Source organism: Oryx dammah, unplaced genomic scaffold (assembly GCF_014754425.2).
Source record: "Oryx dammah isolate SB20612 unplaced genomic scaffold, SCBI_Odam_1.1 HiC_scaffold_6, whole genome shotgun sequence".
NCBI classification, from domain to species: domain Eukaryota; kingdom Metazoa; phylum Chordata; class Mammalia; order Artiodactyla; family Bovidae; genus Oryx; species Oryx dammah.
Window position 1 is genome coordinate 18,353,872 of NW_024070190.1, and position 21,097 is coordinate 18,374,968.

Below are 21,097 nucleotides of genomic sequence, written 5' to 3' on the forward strand. Positions count from 1 at the left end.
CAGGACGCTGGTAGTTTCCTCTATATCTCCAAATCATTTTTGCTGGACAACAGCAAATACTTCTGATAAAATACTGCTGAATACTAAAATACTTCTTTTTGAATACTTCTGATAAAACGAACACATTCCTAAGGTACTTTTGCAATAGCTCTTCGGTATAGTCTTGTTTTTTGTTTTTATTTTAACACATCTATGTTCTTCAAGATAATTGAGAGCGTAATCAGTTTGACTTCAGTAAAGCAGGAAATGGCAGGGTGTGTGTGCCCTGCTCATGGCTCTGTAATGAAAAGTGTTGTTTTGTTTTCTAACTCTCTACAATACATTAGGAGGGGTTCCTAGGTGGCTCAGTGGTAAAGACTCCACCTGCCAATGCAGCAAGTGCAAGAGACACACGTTCGATTCCTGGGTCAGGAAGATGCCCTGGAGGAGGGCATGGCAACCCACACCAGCACTCTTGCCGGGAAAATCCCAGGGACAGGGAAGCCTAGCGGGATACAGTCCGTGGGGTCACAAGGAATCAGACATGACTTAGAGCATGAGCAGCACAGCACACTCAATATACACGTGAACTTTCTCGTTATCCACAGACCCAGGGTCTCTCAGTCTCTGAAGCCGCATTCATTCTCTTCCACTGCAAGGGTGGGGAAGATCAGAAGCCGAGTTCAGTGTGTTCTCCACACGATCTGAGACATCGTTTTCACTGGGCACAGGATTCTGTGAGATGTCCAGTGGACTTTCATAAATTCTTCTGCTTGTACCATCCAGAGAGGATGATTTTGTTAGCAACCAAGAAATCTCTCTATTACATAGATTCACTGCCCTTATAGCATCAGAGGATAATTATCTGACTTTGTGTCTCCTTCCAAAAAGCTGTGTGCTCCTTTAGGGCAGAAACTTGGTTTTGTTCATTTATGAACACGCAGTGGCCGGCATATAGCAGACATTCTGTGAATAATTTTGAACAAATAACAACAAGCAAGAGTATGGATTTTGAGGGGACAGAAGACCCAACGGCCATCAAGCCTGAGCTAGTCCTTCATCATCTCTAATTCTGAGAAGATTCTCTGGACCCTTTGGACTCCCCCGAGGAGGGAAGCCTACTCAGCCAACCCAGTGAAAACAGTCCTGAAAAGGATTTAATGGGAAAGTCACCTTCTCGCAACTCTCTTGGCACCTATTTGGCACCAGGCCCTGTTTCAGATTCTGACCCTGCAGTGACAAACAAGCCCAGCACAATCAGCCCTTGATTGAGCCCTTTTATAAGAGCTCACCACCTCCGACCACTAACCCATGGAAATGCGGGCAATGGCCAGAACCAGGCACATGCCCACACGTGCCCCCCAGAGCTAACTTCTTACTGCCAGAGGAATAGGGCCGGTATGCCAGGCCTGGCCTCTTTCACGTGTCTCCTTGAGCACCAGGTCACTCGGCTGAGGTTGACTACTTGGACAAAATCAGGATTCTCTTGGTAAGACACAATAGGAGGAATAGATCTGGAGGAAACATCCCACATTGTCTGTCACCAAGCAGTCTGCCTGTAACCAGTTTGGAGCTGGCCAGGTAAGCCTAAAGAATGCAATGCTTGAGCAGGGTCTCAAGAATGACTCACTGCTTATCAGTTAGACAGGGCAGGAAGAACATTCCAGGCAGAGAGAGGAATGCAATCATCCAAGAAGTCTGGTCTCTATCAGACAACAGGAATGATATGTTCATGCCAGTGGAGGTGGGAAGGTCCAAAGATAAAAATGTCAAGGGTCAAGTCAGGGAGGGCTTGAGCTAACAGGCTGAGAGGTTCAAACTATTTCCAGGGAAATGGAGGCCTTTCAGCGTCAGGAAAGGGGTATCAGGGATGAATCTTAGTAAGATTTCCATCAGTAGTACAGAAGGTGAGCATGCCTGCATGATTCTGGAGTCTCAGAGCCAAGAGTGAAGCTTTTGCAACTACCGACAGTGATGGCCTCCACCTTTCCAGTCCAGCGGTTTCTGGTCCTGGAGAGAATTCTTGAGAAAGAGGCTGAGTCTGGATTCTCTCTGTGCTGATCCTGGGAAGTGAAATCTTTCTATGCAGTTGTGATGGAGCCCCAGGCCACTGTATCTCTGTCTCCATAGTGAGGAGCAGGTGCTGATTTCCACAGCTCTCATCATCAGCCTGTAGCTTCTGAAGTAACTCTGTGAGCCCTGAGCCTGAGTGTGGGGTTCTGGGGACCTCTGTGATCCCACGTAGATATCCAAGTTCCCGTGTAGGATTGGGCCAGAGTGGACCTGTCTGATGTCTTTGTGTCCTCTGCCTACCTTCGTTCCCCTGCCAGTCTATTCCTGGCTCTGGGCCTGGCCCTGGGGCTGAGCTCTGATGGAATTCTGGGGCTACCAGCTTGGAGATTAGGGCTTGTACCATCTCTGTTATGTGTCCTGGAGCTAGGCTCCTATCAGCATCTCTCTGACCTGAACTCCAGAGATGCCTGACACTCAGCTTAACTGGACGCATTCACCTCGCTCTGTCTGGGCCAGTCAGCTCTGACCAAGAGCCCTACTTTGTAGCCAAGCCTTTCTCTCCATAACTCAGTATTTCTCCTAACCCTGGGATGCCTTGCTGCCAGAGTGACCAGTGTAGCCACGGGTGAACCGTGACTGCCCTGCCCCACAGCCCCTGTGTCTGCCATCTATAGCTTCTCACAGATAATTCCCTCTCCCTCACCTCCATCCCACTCTGCCATAAATTGATCCTAATTAAAACAAAAGTCATTCATCTCAGCTCTGCCCCTGGTCTGGTGGGACATGGGCCATCATCTCCTAACCTAAGATGAACTGACCCCCCACAGACACCAGACTGCCATATTCCCGGGTCTCCCTGTACCAGGCTGACTGGGACCTGCTGGTCCCTGTTGCCCTTGCTTTCAGCCCCTCCTCCCCTCCTGGTTCCCCTGACAGACCCATTTCCAGGTCTGTGTTCTGAGGGGCAGACCCTTTCACACCCTGGGGGAAGTCACGTCTCCACCCTCTTCCCTGCCGCCCCGTGTGACCACATGTGACTTGTAAGGCCTCCTCTGGCCCTCAAGAGCCAAAACCACCTTCACACAAGCAGGCAGAGCCCAGCACTTCATGGAGCAGCCGGGAGCACCAAGCTGGCTTAGAAACTCATTCTCACGGTGCCCTCTTGTGGCTTACTCGGATTAGCAGAAAGTCGAAATGTCAGAGTGGGAGTGGGCACTCACTACTCTGAGGTGCCCAGGCAGGAGGGATGAGGGGCTGTGGCGGAGGATCCCTGCCCTTCATCAGCACTGAGGACGGGAAGTTTCCAGTTTTCTTGGATATCAGCTTTCTGAAGTCTCCTCACTGCTAAGCAGTAAGCTTCTCCAGTTAGATTTCTAAAACACTCAACTGAACTGACCCTCAGTCACAGCTGCAGTTACCACCTTGCCCCACTTTGTTCCCTGGGGAGGGAAATGTCCAAGGCTACTTAGCTGGACACAATCAGGATACACCTTGAACTTCAAGGCTGCTGATGTTCTCACTGACTTCTATATGTTTTTCTTTTTTTTTTTTAATTTTTAAATTAGAGGATAATTGCTTTTCAGTGTTGTTGGTTTTTGCTATTCAACAAAGCAAATCAGTCATAATTATTTAAATATATACATACATATATATCCCCGTCTTAAGCCTCCCTCCTTCCCGGTTTTTCTTTAATCAGATTTTTTTAAAAATTTTTATTGAAGTATACTTGATTGAAGTATACTTGAAGTATACTTCAAGTATATATATATATATTGAAGTACACTTGATTTAGTTTTTTATACTTGCGTTAGTTTCAGGTGTACAGCAAAGTGAATTAGTTATATATACATATATCCACTGGTTTTTTTTTTTCTTTTCTCCTATACAGAGTACTGAGTAGAGTTCCCTATGCTACATAGCAAGTCTTATTAGTTTTAATTAATTACTTGTTAAATATTAAATGTAATGTGCACTGGTAAAAAATAGAGATAAATCATAGACATAGACTTAAAACCTTCTAGAATAGGCAGAATATCTTCTTACCTTACGATAAGAAAATATGTCTTAGACAAGACACACAAATGAGTAACTACAATGGAAAACTCTGATAAATTGGACCTTATCAAAATTTTAAACTTTGTCAGTAAGGAAATTAAAAGACAAGTTAAACTGGGAGAAAATATTCATAAAACATACCAAACAAGGAATTTGATCCCATAATATCTAAGAATTACTGCAACTCTTAGTCAAAGTGTATAAACTTCCAATTATAAGATGAATAAACTCTGGAGATCTGATATTCAGCATAGTGATCTCAGTCTTTATGCTATACTATGTATTTCATTTTCTTGGGCTCCAAAATCACTGCAGATGGTAACCTCAGCCAAGAAATTAAAAGACACTTGCTCTTTTAGAACAGCATATTATATTAAAAAGCAGAGATATCACTTTGCCAACAAAGGTCCGTCTAGTCAAAGCTATGGTTTTTCCAGTAGTCATGTATAGATGTGAGAGTTGGACCATAAGGAAAGCTAAATGGTGAAGAACTGATGCTTTTGAACTATGGTGTTAGAGAAGATTCTTGAGAGTCCCTTGGACAGCAAGGAGTCCATCCTAAAGGAAATAAATCCTGAATATTCATTGGAAGGACTGTTGCTGAAGCTGAAACTCCAATACTTTGGTCACCTGATGTAAAGAGTTGACTCATTAGAAAAGACTCTGATGCTGGGAAAGATCAGAGGCAGGAGAAGAAGGGGATGACAGAGAACGAAATGGTTGGATGGCATCACCGACTCAATGGACATGAGTTTGAGCAAGCTCTGGGAGATGGTGAAGGACAGGGAAGCTTGGCGTGTTGCAGTCCATGGGGCCACAAAGAGTCGGACACAACTGGGTGACTGAACAATATACTTGAAAGGTGATAAGAGATCTTAGTGTTTCCAAAATAAAACAAATAGTAATTTTGAGATATGATACAGGTGTTAGCTACCACTCTGGTGGTGATCCTTTTATAATGTATAACTGCAGCAAATCAACATATTGTTTGCTTTCAGCTTACACATGTTATATGTCAATTATATCCACAAAGCTGGAAAAAAACAAGAATTTCTACAACTCAATAGTAAAAAGCCCAATTTAGAAGCATGCAAAGTCCTGAGAAAACACAAAGGAATATGTACAAGTGGCCAATATGAACATAAAAACTGCATGGCTGTTAGAAATTTCAAAAGGTCCATCTGTTTGCTAGTGAAAAAGTAAATGGTACAAAGACTTTTGAAAATAGTTGGTCACTTCTTATAAATTTAAATATAAACCTTATTAAATCATCCAGCAATTCCATTTTTAGGTTTTTATCCAAAAGAAATGAAAACTCATCTCCAATAAATAGGCAATGTGTATAGAAACCTTATTCATAAAACATAAAAACAAGAAAACAATTCAAACACCTATCCACAGGGGAATAAATAAACAAATTGCAGTGTACCCATCCTATGGAACACTGCTGCTGCTGCTGCTGCTGCTGCTAAGTCGCTTCAGTCGTGTCCGACTCTGTGCAGCCCCCTAGATGGCAGCCCACCAGGCTCCCTCGTCCCTGGGAATCTCCAGGCAACACTAACAGGCAATAGAAAGGAAATGAACTACTGATGCATATTACAATACAAAAGGATCTGGACCCAAAGAAGCCAGACGTAAAGGAGCAGACAGAGCGTGATTCCATTTATACAAAACTAATCTACGGTGCAAGAACTCAGACTACTAAATCCCCTGGGAGTTGGGGATGGAATGATGTAGCAGAGATTAACTAGAAGAAGAACAAAGGAACTTTCTGAGATGTTAGAAACGTTTTAAATCTTATAAAGAGCGGGTCACAAGAGAGCATCCGTTAACCCAAATGTAATGAATTACAAAATTTAAGATTGGTGCATTTCATTGTATATGAATTATTCATCAGTATAAATATTATATTATAAATAAAGCTGTTATGAACATTGGAATGAAGTTTGTGTTGACCTAAATTTTCTCTAATAAATTTCCAGGAATGTAATTGTTGGGTAATGTGATAAATGCAAATCAAGGACATTTAGGAGGTTTAGGGTTGTTGTTGAAAATATGCTGTAATAAACATCCTTGTACGACTTCATACAGTACAGGATAGACTCCTAAAATATACTGCATGGATCAAAGGGCATGTAAAATTGTATTTGAGATAAATTTTGCTAAATTGCCCCCAAACTGACATTCTTATCAATAAAGAGGCAAAGTACCAGTTTCCTAACCCTCTCACTAACACAGTTAACTTTAAAAATTTGATCATTGCTAATCTGTTGCCTAAAGTAACAAATTGACATTTTAATTTGTCTTCCTACAAGTGGTTTTGGGGATGCTTCTTGTGTATAAAGAGCTTTTTGTACTTGTTTCCTATGAATTTTCAGCTCACGTCCTTTCTTCCTTTTAGTGAGTTTAGTGACTCGGCCACGCTTCCGTAATTAATTCTCTCTCCCATTACCAGAATGTAATACCGCAGTTGTTTATTGACTCATCAGTTGATGAACATTTGGGCTGTTTCTACTTTCTGCTTATTATGAGTAATGCTGTTATGAATACACCAATAAAAGATTTTTGTGTGGGCATATATTTTCAAATTCTTGGGTATGTAACTAGGAATGGAATTGGAGAAGGAAATGGCAACCCACTCCAGTACTCTTGCCTGGAGAATCCCATGGAAGGAGGAGCCTGGTAGGCTACAGTCCATGGGGTCACAAAGAGTCGGACACGACTGAGCGACAAACTACAACTAACTACAGTAATTCTTCGGGCTTCTCTGGTGGCTCAATGGTAAAGAACTCACCTGCAGTTCAGGAGGTTCGAGTTCGATCCCTGGGTCAGGAAGACCCCCTGGAGAGAGGCAGGGCAACCCACTCCGGTAGTATTGCCTGGAGAATTCCATGGACAAAAAAGCCTGGAGGGCTACAGTCCACGGGGTCACAAAGGGTCAGACACCACTGAAGCGACTGAGTGCACACACACACACACACACACACACACACACATTATTCTTCATTCCACTTTTTGAGGAACTGATAAACTGTCTTCCAAAGTGAATGAACCATTCTGTACTCCCATTGGAAATGTATAAGGTTTCCAGTTTCTCCATATCATCACAAACATTTAGTATTGTCTGTCTTTCTTATTATAACCATCCTAGTGAGTGAGTTAGTGGTATCTTATTGTGGTTCTGATCTGCATTTAACTACTGACTAATAACGCTGAACATTTTTGCACATGTTTTTGGCCATGTGTATATCTTCTTTGGACAAATGTTTATTCAGATCTTCTGCACATATTTTCATTAGGTTATTTGTCATTTGTTGGTGAGTTGTAAAGTTGCTTATATATTCCATAAGCAAGTCCCTTAGATTTATGGTTTGCAAATATTGTTTCCAATTCTGTGAACTATCTTTTGACTTTCTTGATAATATCCTTTGAATAGCAAAAGTTTTAATTTTGATCATATCCAGTCTACTTAGCTTTTCTCTTTTGCTCTTGTATTAGGTGCCATATGTAAGAATCCTTTGCCAAGTTCAAAGTCATGAAAATTTACCCCTAAAATTTCTTCTAATAGCTTTACAGTTTTAGTTCTTACATTTAGATGGATCAATTTTGAGCTAATTTTTGTATTAGTGTAAGGTAATGGTTCAGCTTCATTCTTTTGCATGTGGACATCCAGTTGTCCCAGTATTATTTATTAAACTTCTTTTCTTCATTGAATTATCTTGACACCCTTGTTAAAAATCAATTAACAGCAAATGTGAGAGTTTTGTTTCTGGATGCCCAATTCTATTCCACTTCCAGTACCCTACTGTCTTTATTATTATAGCTTTGTGATAAGTTTTGAAATCAGCAAAAGCAAGTTTGCAACCTTATTTTTCACTTTGAAGATTATATCAGCTATTCTGGGTCACTTGCATTTCCATATGAATTTTAGAATTAGCTTGCAAATTTCTGAGAAAAGGGCAGGTGAGATTTTTACTGAGATTACACTGAATCTTTACACCAACTGGGAAGTATTACCATCTTAACAATATTATCATCTTAACCATCAAAATTCATGAACACAGGTTATCTTTCTATTTATTTAGGTCTTACATAATTTCTTTTAATGGCATTTTGTGGTTTTCAGTATACAAGTCTCGCACTTAACAGTCTGCCTCAGTCTTTACTTCCTGCTTTCTCAGCACCTCAAGATCAATAGGAGGTTAAACACTATGCAGGTCTTGGGCATGCATACAATTCAGTACTTGCTTAAGGCTTTCAGGAAATCTTGGGCTTCCCTGATAGCTCACTTGGTAAAGAATCTGCCTGCAATGCAGGAGACCCTGGTTTGACTGCTGGGTTAGGAAGATCTGCTGGAGGAGGGATAGGCTACCCACTTCAGTATTCTTGGGCTTCCCTTGTGGCTCAGCTGGTAAAGAATCCGTCTGCAATGCGAGAGACCTGGGTTTGATCCCCGGGTTGGGAAGATCCCCTGAAGAAGGGGAAAGTTGGACTACAGTCCATGGGGTTGCAAAGAGTCAAACATGACTGAACCACTTTCACTTTTCAGGAATTCTGAGTATATGCCAAAGCTTTTTCCAAGGCCCTATGAATACCTCATTCCTCAGTTTTCCTTTTAAATATTTTGATCAGTTTCTTGTTAGCCCCAACTGGTATTGCCATCCCAGGCTGCTAATTATTTTTGACAAATGTCCTCAGATTAGGGCTATTTGCACAGAGTGACCTCTGAACCATGTCAAATGAAAGTAATCCCTAAGAAGAGAGATTTTTCAGGGAGCTGTCAGATTAAAGAATGACAATTCTTTGGGGATGGGGTTTTTTGGAAAGCTTAAAACCACTATGTCTTCTTCAGTGTTGGCCAGGCTGCTGATTTTTAAAGACACCAGGCTTGTGAGGGCTTTGGTTTTCAAATCTATCTTGGAGCTTGAGAGGAGGATGAGAATAAGGCAAGTGAAAACACCATAAAACTTGCTATTCTTATCATGATTGAGCCATTTCTCTTCAGGAAATGATACCAAAATGCTGAACACTTTTGGTTATTTCCAGAGCTCTGAAGAAATTGATTTCAACAATTTTTTCCAGCACCTTCATCGCTTTAATGGAGGAGCAGATTTTCAGAGGTCTTATTTGGCTATTCTGGAAGTGCTTCTGTCAGTTTGAATTTTTATGTGATTTTTCATTTGTTTTGGGGATTTTTTAAACCCAGCTCTTAAAGGGATAGTTTTTCACTGGATGCCCTTAGAATTTTTGTTATTTAAAGTCAAACATTCATTTATCAGGCTCCATCTCAGTGTTGAGCGCTCTGTATTAATTTTCCTTTCAGTCAATACATTCAAGTCTTCCTTTATTTCAGGAAAGTTGCTTTGAATGTTGATCCTAATATTTTCTAATACCTAGTTCAGATTTCCCTAACCAAGGGGGAGAGAATGTCCTCCTCTGCGTTGAATGGTCTCTGTCTTCTTTTACTGAGGGCTGCCTGTGTACCACTTGCAATTCAAAACAGGGCCTCTTTTGTGGAACCATCTCTGTACCCAAGGCAAAGTTTAGAGGCCCGTCTGTGTTTATACAAAAATGATAATTATAAGGTAAGCATCTAATGCTTCAAAATTGGATGTCATTTAGTGACCTCAACTACCCTGTGAGATAGGTATTTTCTTCTTTTTACAGATGAAGATAAAGTGGCTCAGAGCATAGAGCTGACTAGCTCACTGCCACCCAGCAGTTAAGTATCAGTAGTCTTCGTCCAAAGTCCATACACTTGGCTAGTATGCACACTGATGCTTGCATCTGACCCAACCAGGGCATTGTTCATTGACTGGGAACACTTGCCACTTATCAGCCCTGCCAGCCTGAGAACAACTTGAGGGCTGCATCTATTTATCTAACTTTAAAGCCCCTTTCAGACTTTAGAATGGTTCAGTGGGAACATAGCAAATATGTGACTATGTGCCCCCTCTCACACTCCAGTAGGCAGGAAAGATTTTGCTAATTGAAATGGCATTCTTTCCCTTTTGTACCCGATTAGGACTCAGAATCTTTCCAGACCCAATTTTTAGAGCAGCCACCACCAACCTATTGGACCCGAGAGGCAAATTGAAAGACATTTGCTGTTCCTTATCTAAATATTAATAGTTCATAAAATGACAAGGCTGAGCCCTTCAGACAAATGTAGTCCATCAGATATTTCCAGGGGGGACAAATCTTAATAGTCATAAAAATTGGGAAGTGAATATGAATATCAGAAAAATTCAGAAACTTTTGATCTTGTGGCCTGATGTAAAGCCATGGAGCCCTTATCTAATGGCACATTTGCATTTTTGTATGAAGAAAGTGAATTACATCTTTTTAGCATCTGCTTTCTATATTATTAAAATCCTAATGTCTGATTTTCTAACAGTTTTTCCAGAATTGTCCTGTGTGCCCCAGTCCCAGGGACCAAGAAAAGCCTGTCCCCACATGCTTTGACTCCAACACCTGTGACTGCTATGAGCATCAGGAGAGCAGCCCAGCCCCCAGTGGGAAGGTCAGAAGTTTGTCCTGCAGACCTCAGGGAGCCCTCAGCCAAGCAAGACGGATGGTCCGGGGCCGTGGAAAGCAGAGTAAGAGATGAGAAATGATGCAACCCTTAGCCCTAATTGGATTCTAGATTTCCGTGGGGTGTGCTATCATTGCTCACAAATGCGGCCCAGCGGCAGAATTGAGTTATCAACCAAGCAGATTCCTGAGCCACGGATCATCCTGTCCTCCAGAACGTGATTAAAGACCGAGCAGTGCCCAAGAGATCTCTGCAGATGTGGGCTCGGAGGACTGCCTTCTTCTGTTAAAACACAGGAAAAAAGAGGTCAGCAAATATTGTCTTAGGCCTGGCTACATTTTTCGCTGGCTCCAAAAGTTTGAGAAGTGAGGGGTGGGTAGGTGTATGGGTGTGTGTGGGTGTGTGTGTGTACACACATGTATGCATGCTGGATCATATAATTAGCATGAATAGGTGAGAGTTGACTTCCTCTAGACCTCCCCCACCCTGAGTGTATAAGGAGTGCTATTTCAGGATGAGAAAGTAGGAAGAGACACATCCCCACACCTCAGCATTCACATAGGAAACTAGCAAAATTCAGTAGAGTACCAACAAAATGCAAGGCCCCAAACTCAGACATCGTGTCCGCAGTCAGGTGATGGAAGAGGAGGGGAACATCCCTCCGTGAAGGCTTACCATGTGCCAAGTGTGTGCTAACTTCACATCACGCCATTAGCATGATGTAGCCAACACCACACACATCTATCCCTCATTCCCACCTTCCATGGAATTACGCCATTAGTGATGCATTCTTCTGGGTCCATGCAAGTTGCCCAGAAAGGAATATCACCACATCAGTGGAGAGAACACAGAAGGATCCCTTAGGAGACAACTCCAGGTCAGCTGTGTGATCGTAGACAAATAACTCTCCTCTTTGGACACGTTTTTCCTTCATAAGATAAGGGGTGGCGGTCTCCAAGTTCTCCTTTAAAATCTGACTTCTCAGTCATTATTTTGCAAAGGACAGGTCTTAACTCCTGAGCCCACCAGGACAGAGCAGGAAAAGCCTGCAGAGTTGGAAAAGGACAGGATGCAGGACTCTTGAGTTATTCCTCTGAAGGCTGAACACAGAATGCTCAAGTTCTGGCCTGCATGGGGCCCCTTAACCTTGTCCTCTGGGGCCACACACCTAAAGTGCCATAGTGTCTGCTCAGTTCAGACTCTGGTCCCAATAGGTTGGCATAACAAGCAGGACAAAGTAGAGAGCAACAGTCCGCTAACTCTGCCATTCCCAGTGGTCACCTTGGGGTAACTTTCTCCCCTTCACTGTTTCACAGAAACCATTGCTTATTTCCCTTCCTAAAGTCTAACCCACCCCAAAAGCATTACTTTCTGTCCCTTCCCCTTCAGGGAAGTTACTATATCTTGTACCCATTGTCTGTTAATTAGAGGGAAGGATATCTGTCTCCTCCCCTGAAATATGAGCCTCATAAGAGAGGAATTTACCTCATCCATATTTAATCTCTGATGCCGACAACATTGCCCAGTAGGTATTTCCAATATTAGCGATAATAAAACAGCTATAACAACAGTACCCCCATACCTGGACCTTACTTTCAGAAGAGGAAAAGACCTTGGCTTGGACTCACATTCTAGGGCACCCAGATCACGGGCACCCTGTGACCTTGCCCTCCTGTGCCAGCCTGGCCTCTCCCCTAGGTCGTGTGCTGGCAGACTGGGCGTGTTCCCAGCCAGGGTGCAGCCCTCCTGGACATGGCCCTTCCAAGCCCAGACTGGGTCAGTCCAGAACCAAGCAGGCAGAAGTGCCCATACGTCCCCCGCTGCCCTGCTGGGTCTCGGGAAGCACTCACCGACAGTGCCCAGTCTTGTCAGTTCCCACAGTGAGAGGCTGGGCGGGTCTCAGGTGGCCTCACTTTTACAGCTCAGGCTCACTCACCCCCATTAGCATGGAGACAACATGTCAGGCCAACCTGCAGGGATAAGACTTTCACAGTTCCGTAGGAGTTGCAACAGTGCAGATAGAAGCTCAGGAATGGCTTCAATCTAAGAAAATGTGTGTGATCCTCTTCTCTGTAAGTCAAGTGCTTGATCTCCCCTTCCCTTTGCCAATAAGACAAAGACAGCTCCAGCCACAAGTTCCCCCCTGCCCCATTCTTTCTGCGCAGTTATTTTCCTAACAGCCTCCAAGTCAGAGTGAGGAGAGTGCCCAGAAATGCCCTACTTTAAGCCAAATTAATTGCCCATATTTGAGGAGTTAAATAAGGGGCAGCAACCAACAAACCAGAGCCTCAAAGCCATGCTGGTCCTAAAGGTTCAAAAGGGTAAAAGACTTTAGAGCCTTTGAGGATCAGAGTGGGCAAGTAACTTGAATAAAGTCACACAGCCAGAAGGCAACAAAGCCAGGATTTCACCCCACTGATACCCCACAGGCTGTAGCCTGCTGTAGCCTACTCACTGTGGGTTCTGTGGGATCGGTCCTGGTGTTGGTGTGTTGAGCAAACTGATCACTGTGGCACGATGCCCTGACACCAGGGTAGTAGCTACCCAGCTGACCCTCCCTCAGAGAGCCTGGTCCCCATCATCCTCCTGAGAATGCTGCCCACAGCTATTTCATTTATTCCGAGCCAAGGATGCAGGCCCTTTGAGTTTTTTCAGAGCCTGTAAAAATGTTTGAGACATAGAAACCATTGGGAGCTCCAAAACTCTTGAAAGTTATAAAAAACATCTTTTGATGAAATATGTAAGCATTTTAATCACACGTCTACAATTAGTTAAATGCCTACAATATGTAACATCATGTCAACTATGATCTTGTCATTTTATAGTAGTTATATATAACTCATGTGGTTATATATAAACTGCATTTAATGGTGGTGGATGGTAGTTTTATTGTTTGACATAGGGTGGGTGGAGCCCCCAAGAGATGGAGTATATTGGGCAGAGACTTTCTTAAAATGGCCCCAACCCCCTTCCTTACTCAGCTGAGCCATCAGGAAGTGGTCCCCTCCAAGGGGGACACACCTCCTTTCCTGGGACATTCTTTGGCACCAAAGGTGGTTTAGTCAGACTGCTTCAGGAGTCAGCGAAAGAGGCTTGTGGTCACCCCACAGCGATGTGCTGCCTCCTCCCAGCACTCAGCTTTGGACCGTGGTGCAGATCTAAAAATGACAAGAGCCGCGAATAGGGCACCTCTCTGCGCCAGGCACGGAACCAGAACCCTCTCACGTGCCGTCACAGCAGTGCTGCGAGCTGCTGAGAGGACACTGTGGCTTGCTGTGATCAAGCACTCGCTCAGGCCCCGTAGGGGGAGAGTGAGTAATGCTAACTCTCCAGGCATAGGTCTGCCCAAAGTCCAGGACCCACCACTGCATGCCTCTCAAAAGGCCTTTGACTTTTCTGTTCCTTTATTCCTTCATCTCCTGTTCTTCTGAAGACAGCCTGAAATTTAATCTTGTACGTTTAAAATGAATAAAGCCCATAAGGCAGAAGCAGAAAGAAGGGAGAGCCAGTAATGAATGAAGGAGTCCAGTACATTTCTGGAAGCCAGAGGTTCATAGAAGTGTGGAGAGAAGGAATAGAGTAGGGGTCTCTGCAGTGTCAAGAGTATTTGAGGATTCCAGGAGAGGTGGGAGAGTTTCTCTTCACACACTTAACAGGCATGACAGGTTGCAAACAGGAACTGTTTCAACATTTCGTTCAAAGTGGTAAAATGCGGATACTATAGACTTTGATAAGACTTACATGCGCGTTGTGTTGTAATGCCCAGAGCAAGAACTATACAAAGATTATATTCTTAAACCTAATAAATAAGCCAATATTGAATCCTAAAAAGTGTTCAAGTAACCCATAAGAAGGGAAGACAAGAGGAACAAGAACCACAGAAAACAAACATAAAACAAATAATAAAATGGTAGATTAATCTCAAACATCTTGATAATTACCTTAAATTACACGGTCTAAATGCATCAAGATGACAGAAATAAGCAAAATGGATTTAAAATGAAAAACAACAATTCAACAATAAAATTCTCACTTCACAACAAAAAAATTCAATAAAATTCTCACTTCAGAAGCTGCTGTGCACAGAGAGCCCAGTCTGGTGCTCTGGCGGGATGGATGAGGGGAGGGGAGGGAGGCTACAGAGAGAGGGGATGGCTGTATAATTATGGCTGATTTGCACTGTTGTATGGCGAAACCAGCACAACATTGTAAATATTTCTTTTAATTAAAAAAAAATCTCACTTTAAATTCAACGACAAAGGTAGATTAAACAAAGTGATGGGGAAAAAACAATGCAAAAATGAATCTTAAAACTAGGTGTGGCTGTATATTAACATCTGGCAAAGGGAACTTCAGAATAAGAAAATGACTAGGAACAGAAAGGGATGCTATAAAATAATAAAAAGATCAGTTCAGGAGGAAGACATAACAATCCTACATGTGTGCACATCAAACAGCAGAGGCTCAGAATACATGAAGCAAAAACTGATGTGGCTGAAGGAGACACACAAGTCCAAAATTATAGGCGGGAACTTCGCACGCCTCCAAATTTGTAGCAGCTGGACAGAAGTGCGGGTCATCGGGAGACACAGTACCTGTGACTGGCCTCTGAACCGAGGTCAGTCTGAGGGACTGAACCCTTAAAACTGGGCTCTATGCTAACTTTGGGTAGTTAGAGGCAGAATCGAAGTTAATCATAGGACACTGAGATGTGTCAGAGAACCAGAGACTTGGTGTTGTTTTTGGAGACTGGAGAATTGATTAGTGCTGGAAAAAATACCACACACTGAGGGTCAGAAGCAGTGTCAGAAAGATCACAGTGGCAAAGGGAACTCAGAAAAACAGCATACTGGATTGTCCAGTGTGATCCCAACGGTCCTTAAATAGGGAAGACAGAGGCAGCAGAGGAAGTCACAGTGATGTCATGTGAGGACTCAACCCACTCCTTCTAGTGATGGAGGTGGAGAGGAGGTACAAAGTCAAAGAAGGCAGACAGTCTCTAGAAGCTGGAATTGGCAAAAAAAAAAAAAACAGTTTCCAGTAGAGCCTGCAGAAAGGACATCGTCTTGCAGACACTTTAGACCGGTGAGACCAATTTCAGACATCTGTCCTTAGAACTATAAAATGTGTAATGTTTTAAGCCACTAAATTTGTGATAATTTGCTACAGCAGTGGTAGGAAAATAATACAGAAAGCATAGTTGGTAATTCTCATCTTATATGCCATGGGGTGTTCAATATGCCATGATTGCTGGTGGTGGTTTAGCTGCTAAGTCGTGTCTGACTCTTGTGACCCCAGGGACTGTAGCCTGCCAAGCTCCTTTGTCCGTGGGATTTCCCAGGGAAGAATACTGGAGTAGGTTGCCATTCCCTTTTCCAGGAGATCTTCCCAACCTGGGGGTAGAACCTCCACCTCCTGCATTGCAGGCCAATTCTTCACCACTGAGCCTCCAGGGGAGCCCTATGCCGTGATTAGCTCTATATTAACCAGAAATCCTACTTTCTTCAATTTAAGTCTGAATTTGGCACCAAGGAGTTCATGACCCGAGCCACAGTCAGCTCCCAGTCTTTTTTTTGCTGACTGCGTAGAGCTTCTCCATCTTTGGCTACAAAGAATATAATCAATCTGATTTCAGTATTGACCATCTGGTGATGTCCATGTGTAGAGTTTTCTTTTGTGTTGTTGGAAGAAGGTGTTTGCTATGACCAGTGCGTTCTCTTGGCAAAACTCTATTATAGTCTTTGCCCTGCTTCATTCTGTGCTCCAAGGCCAATTTTGCCTGTTACTCCAGTCCCCTATGATGAAAAGGGATCTTTTTTGGGTGTTAGTTCTAGAAGGTCTTCTAGGTCTTCATAGAACCTTCAACTTCAGCTTCTTCAGCATTACTGGTCAGGGCATAGACTTCGATTACCATGATATTGAATGGTTTGTCTTGGAAACGAACAGAGATCATTCTGTTGTTTTTGAGATTGCATCCAAGTACTGCATTTCAGACTCTTTGGTTGACTATGACGGCTACTCCATTTCTTCTGAGGGACTCTTGCCCACAGTAGTAGATATAATGGTCATCTGAGTTAAATTCACCCATTCCAGCCCATTTTAGTTCACTGATTGCTAAAATGTCGATGTTCACTCTTGCCGTCTCCTGTTTGACCACTTCCAATTTGCCTTGATTCATGGACCCAACATTCCAGGTGCCTATGCAGTATTGCTCTTTACAGCACTGGACTTTGTTTCCATCACCAGTCACATCCACAGCTGGGTGGTGTTTCTGCTTTGGCTCCATCTCTTCATTCTTTCTTGAGCTATTTCTCCTCTGATCTCCAGTAGCATATTGGGCACCTACCAACCTGGGGAGTTCCTCTTTCAGTGTCCTATCTTTTTGCTTTTTCATACATTCATGGTTCTCAAGGCAAGAATACTGAAATGGTTTGCCATTCCTTTCTCCAGTGGACCACATTTTCTCAGAACTCTCCACCATGACCCGTCCATCTTGGGTGGCCCTACACAGCAAGGCTCATGGTTCAAGGGATTAGATCTGATAGACAGAGTGCCTGAAGAACTATGGACAGAGGTTCGTGACATTGTACAGGAGGCAGTGATCAAGACCATCCACAAGAAAAAGAAATGCAAAAAGGCAAAATGGTTGTCCCAGGAGGCCTTATAAATAGCTGAGAAAAGGAGAGAAGCAAAGGAGAAAAGGAAAGATATATCCATCTGAATGCAGAGTTCCAGAAAAGAGCAAGGAGAGATAAGAAAGCCTTCCTCAGAGATCAATGCAAAGAAAGAGAGGAAAACAATAAAATGGGAAAGACTAGAGATCTCTTCAAGAAAATTAGAGATACTAAGGGAAGATTTCATGCAAAGATGGGCACAATAAAGGACAGAAATGGTATGCACCTAACAGAAGCAGAAGGTATTAAGAAGAAGTGGCAAGAATACACAGAAGAACTATACAAAAAAGATCTTCATGACCCAGATAACCACGATGGTGTGGTAACTCACCTAGAACCAGACATCCTGGAATGCAAGGTCAAGCGGGCCTTAGGAAGCATCACTACGAACAAAGCTAGTGGAAGTGATGGAATTCCAGTTGAGCTATTTCAAATCTTAATAGATGATGCTGTGAACGTGCTGCACTCAATATGCCAGCAAATTTGGAAATCTCAGCAGTGGCCACAGGACTGGAAAAGGTCAGTTTTCATTCCAATCCCAAAGAAAGGCAATGACAAAGAATGCTCAAACTACCGCACAATTGCACTCATCTCACATGCTAGTCAAGTAATGCTCAAAATTCTCCAAGCCAGGCTTCAACAGTACGTGAACCATGAACTTTCAGATGTTCAAGCTGGATTTAGAAAAGGTAGAGGAACCAGAGATCAAATTGCCAACATCTGCTGGATCATTGAAAAAGCAAGAGAGTTCCAGAAAAACATCTACTTCTGCTTTATTGACTATGCCAAAGCCTTTGACTGTGTGGATCACAATAAACTGTGGAAAATTCTGAAAGAGATGGGAATACCAGACCACCTGACCTGCCTCTTGAGAAACCTGTATGCAGGTCAGGAAGCAACAGTTAAAACTGGACATGGAACAACAGACTGGTTCCAAATCGGGAAAGGAGTATGTCAAGGCTATATATTGTCACCCTGCTTATTTAACTTCTATGCAGAGTACATCGTGCAAAATGCTGGGCTGGATGAAGCACAAGCTGGAATCAAGATTGCCGGGAGAAATATCAATAACCTCAGATATGCAGATGATACCACCGTTATGACAGAAAGCAAAGAAGAACTAAAAACCTTCTTGATGAAAGTAAAAGAGGAAAGTGAAAAAGTTGACTTAAAACTCAACATTCAGAAAACTAAGATCATGGCATGTGGTCCCATCACTTCATGGCAAATAGATGGGGAAACAATGGAAACAGTGGCTGACTTTATTTTGGGGGGCTCCAAAATCACTGCAGATGGTGATTGCAGCCATGAAATTAAAAGATGCTTGCTCCCTGAAAGAAAAGTTATGAGCAACCTAGGCAGCATATTAAAAAGCAGAGATATTACTTTGCCAACAAAGTTTGGTCTAGTAAAAGCTGTGGTTTTTCCAGTAGTCATGTATGGATGTGAGAGCTGGTCTATAAAGAAAGCTGAGCACCAAAGAATTGATGCTTTTGACTGTGGAGTTGGAGAAGACTCTTGAAAGTCCCTTGGACTGCAAGGAGATCCAATCAGTCCATCCTAAAGGAAATCAGTCCTGGGTTATCATTGGAAGGACTGATGCTGAAGCTGAAACACAATACTTTGGCCACCTGGTGCGAAGAACTGACTCATTGGAAAAGACCCTGATACTGGGAAATATAGAAGTCGGGAGGAGAAGGAGAGGACAAAGTTGAGATGGTTGGATGGCATCACCGACTTGATGGACATGAGTTTGAGTAAGCTACAGGAGCTGGTGATGGACAGGGAAGCCTGACATGTTGCAGTCCATGGGGTTGCAAATAGTCAGACACAACTGAGTGACTGAACTGAACTGAACTGAACTGAATCAGAATTTGCTAATACAGCGGGCTGAGACTAATGATGAAATGTTCGGGCTTAGGTAGCAGTGAAGGTCAAGAGGTGAACTAGGCTGCTGGTGAGCTAGATCCAGCCATCTCTCCCATCATCAGAACTCAGGTTCTCTCCCATTAGTTCCCCCTCTCACCACTGTCAGCCTCTGGGTTGTTTTTCTCAAGCAAGATCTCTCCACATGGTGGCCTAGAAGGACATTACAAGAGGAAATGTTCCATTTCCCTTCTAGAAGCAATCCCAGAGAAAAAGAGAGAAGCCTTAGTAGTAAAAGGCCTGGGGAGGATGCTCTAATGGCCTGGGTTGGGGAACATGCCCAGTGTTGAGGCCATTGCCATGGCTAAGGAGATGGAGCGCATTGATCGGCCAGCCAGAAGCACTTTCCAGCACAGCCTCAGGAGAGAAAGATTCCTTCCCAAGAGAAAGAGGGGTGGGAAGTATAGGAAGAGACCAAAACTGGCTGCCACAGTCCATTCCCCTGACTGAAGCTGAGGAAATGCAGGTTCAGTTAAATAACGGAAGAACTAAAAGTCATTAGGGGAAAACCATACAACTTGGGGAAACTGAGGGAGGACGGAGAGGCATATTCATGAAGCAATTTCTTTTTTTTCCATTGTAGTGAGTGAGTGAAGTCGCTCAGTCGTGTCTGACTCTTAGCGACCCCATGGACTGTAGCCTACCACGCTCCTCCATCCATGGGATTTTCCAGGCAAGAGTACTGGAGTGGATTGCCATTTCCTTCTCCAGAGGACCTTCCCAACCCAGGGATTGAACCCAGGTCTTCTGCATTGTATGCAGACGCTTTACTGTCTGAGCCACTGAAGAATTGCCGCACAAGAAGCCAAGTCCTAACTGGAGGTGCCAGGAATTGAACCTGGGGCCTTGTGCATGCTAAGCACGTGCTTTACCACTGAGCTACACCCCCTACTTTCCATTATAGGGGGTCAATAAATTTTCTACAAATAATGGATTAAGGAATAAGAGTACATATGCATGCTATTTAGAGTCATGGTGGTATACCAGAAGAACTAAAAATGGAAATGTTTAAAAGAAGTTTGCTTCTAGAGAATGAGACCAGGGCTGAGGAGCAGCGAGGCTGGCAACTGTTTCCTTTCATCATAAACTCTTCTGTCCTGTTTGACTTGTTCCTGTTTGTATACATTACCTTGATAACAAGATATATGGTGATCATGAAAATCTTTAAACATTTATATGAATGCCCTAAGCTTTGAAAAGGAGTAATGATCAATACCTAGCATTGTGACTCCATTTGAGATGAAACTTTAGGGTCAAATACAGATGAAGAAGATGGTTTAAGATCATCTTTATTAGCATTTAGGCTACACTTTTTAAGAAGTAAACTGCTTGGTTTTTTTTTATCTGTTAGGCTGAACCTCTAAGAGTTTGACCTACTAAGTTTCAATAAAAGATAGATGTCCCAAGGTTTAAAAAACAAACAAACTCATCAACTTGAACAACAGAAAAAGCAATTACAAATAGATGAAAGGATGAATGGATGGACCTCTTGTCAGCCCTCTTTCTATAGGAGATGCCTTAGTTTTCACAAGAAGAACTGCCCCTCTGCCCTTTATCTGTTTCACAGACATATGGCTCATCTGTGTCTGGTGTCTGTCCAGAACACTGACCACAACATGTTCACCCCTCTGCTCCTGCCAGCTCTGGCCCTGATGGGTGAATGGAAGCTGCTGAGAGCAGCTAGCCAGCATTCCATTCACCTTTGCTTTCTCAGGGCCTGACATGATTCTTAGACTCTTGGCATAGATATCCATTTCTGGCTGCCCAGAATCCAGGCCTGGCTTATTCACACCCGAATTTTCTATCGACTTAGACATTAAAGCCCCCCAGGAGTCCAAGTTTGAGAAGGTCCCTGAGGTCATCAGAATTCCTTTTTTGTTTTTATCAGTCCCGGACTTTCCAGGCCATCTGAATC

General features: G+C 43.2%; 1 non-coding gene across 1 annotated transcript; it reads right to left on the bottom strand.

The window, feature by feature from the left end:
• Positions 1-19,999: 19,999 nt before the first annotated feature.
• On the bottom strand, positions 20,000-20,071 carry TRNAA-AGC. The gene has a single exon. It is a non-coding gene; the product is annotated as a tRNA-Ala (tRNA).
• Positions 20,072-21,097: the final 1,026 nt, after the last annotated feature.